At 40.5% G+C, this 1,880-nt stretch overlaps 1 long non-coding RNA gene across 1 annotated transcript; it reads right to left on the bottom strand.

Annotated features, from left to right (window-relative positions):
• Positions 1 to 225: 225 nt before the first annotated feature.
• On the bottom strand, positions 226 to 1,636 carry LOC135745282 (uncharacterized). Its single transcript, XR_010531158.2, has 3 exons — positions 758 to 1,636; positions 547 to 665; positions 226 to 463 (listed from the first exon to the last, which is right to left on the bottom strand). It is a non-coding gene; the product is annotated as an uncharacterized lncRNA (long non-coding RNA).
• Positions 1,637 to 1,880: the final 244 nt, after the last annotated feature.

Below are 1,880 nucleotides of genomic sequence, written 5' to 3'. Positions count from 1 at the left end.
AACACAGAGGTTTATTTATAAACACACAGCTGTTTATTCAAAGAAAGAGCTTTATTTATAAACACACAACTATGTACAAAGCAGCATAATGTATCTTATATTGTCCTCCAAACACGTCAAAAAGTGCCTAAGACGTTCGGGAAAGATCCCTAAAAATATTTTTCAAAGTGTTGAAAAAAAAAAGTGATCAAAGTGTTGAAAAAAATCAAAAACGTTGTAAAAAAAGTCACTTTTTCAGGCGTATATGGTGAGTTGCTCTGTACTTTGGTATCGCCTCTAATCTGGATTTCAGCGTGGCACAGAGCTCGGAGAGTTCCAGGTTGCGAGAGGGCGGTGGCCGCACAATCCATCCAGACACCCCGCCAACAATGCCGTCTTCCTCATCAGATATGAGATCTATGGAGGCGCACTTCCAAATGTCCATCTCATCCTCAGCCAGCACACTTCGTCTCGCTTCCAGCAACTGTAATACAATCAATAAAGACAATAAGTGACCTGAAAAATACTCACATTGACAAAAAACTGATCTAATATAATAAATCTTACCCTTTTTCTTCTGGATCGACTACGAGCTAAACTTTTCGCATTTTCCGCCTGCGATGCGAGTTCAGGTTGTTTGTATCTGAAACTCCGGCGTACCGACTCATAATACGTCTTACGGGCAGCTGGAAAACAATTAAATGAGACTGGTATTAATAAAAAGAGTCACGGTACAATTAAACAAGAAATGAGGAAAAACATTAGAAGTTATACTTACAAACAATGTCGTCATTCTCAGCAGTAAAGCAGGACTTGCTGAAATAGCCCCAAGCAAATCGGAGGTCACGGCTTTGTTATGAGGCGACGTTAGTCTGTGAAAACAAAATGTGCGGGTTTAAGCTCGGATCTATTAACGTATCTATTTCCTTATACAAGAATAAAAACATATTCTTTAAATCGTAACGTTACCTTTGCTCTGGTTCATAGTGCCTGCAGTGTGCCTCAGAGACGCCGTACAGCCTCCTAAAAATTACAAGACAAAAACGCCTCTTAGTTATAAAACACACAGCTTGGGCTACTTAAAAAAATATGCTTATACATAAAATTATTCTTACCGCAATCTTGAGATTGTGCAGCCGTCTTCTCTTCTTGGAGAGTTACAAACACCAAACCAAACGTCTGTTACGCTCTTCGACAGTGCTGTGTGAGCCTTGGCCATGACCTCGCACGTGATTGGACGAAGGCGAGAAGCCTGTCGGGCTCCTCCAATCACATGCGAGGTTATTGATATAAGGAAAATCTTGTAAGACGTGCGCGCATGCGTATGATATAAACAACAAACGCGATGTGCCGGAAGCTCTGTGTGATATCAACACAGTGTGCTGTCAGTTGAAAGATGGAAGTCCCAAGACTGAAGAAACGACCTCGGCGCTTCTGTAAACATTGCAACACTGAACTGTGTCATACACAGTATTTTGACCACAGAAAGCGCTATTTCAAAAATGGAGTTTGGGAGAAAAAAATCCAGAAGGGCTACGTCAGATAACGTACAGAGCCTGCTGCTGCTGCTATCCAGTCCCGCTGTGAGTGATGTCCCGTCATGTGTAAAGACCCGGAGGATAACTTTACTGGAGTTAGAGAGATTGGTGAAAGTGAAATGCACTCCGAGGACCCAGGAAAAGAAGTGATTGAAGAATTTGAAGAAACGCACCCAGCGAATTGCAGTTCAGACAACGGTGAGTATAATTACATATTTTTTATATAAGCTTGGCTTGCTTTAGGTATGTTATCATTTTAAACAATACTAAAACATATCAACAAGTAAAGTAAAATAAAATCAACAAGTTAAACAAAGTATACTTTATCAAAAAGTAGCCCTCCAGCATTTTTTATCCATTGTG

Source organism: Paramisgurnus dabryanus, chromosome 10 (assembly GCF_030506205.2).
Source record: "Paramisgurnus dabryanus chromosome 10, PD_genome_1.1, whole genome shotgun sequence".
Classification (NCBI taxonomy): Eukaryota; Metazoa; Chordata; class Actinopteri; order Cypriniformes; family Cobitidae; genus Paramisgurnus; species Paramisgurnus dabryanus.
The sequence above is the reverse complement of the archived record's forward strand: the minus strand, read 5'-3'. Positions and strand labels throughout refer to the sequence as shown.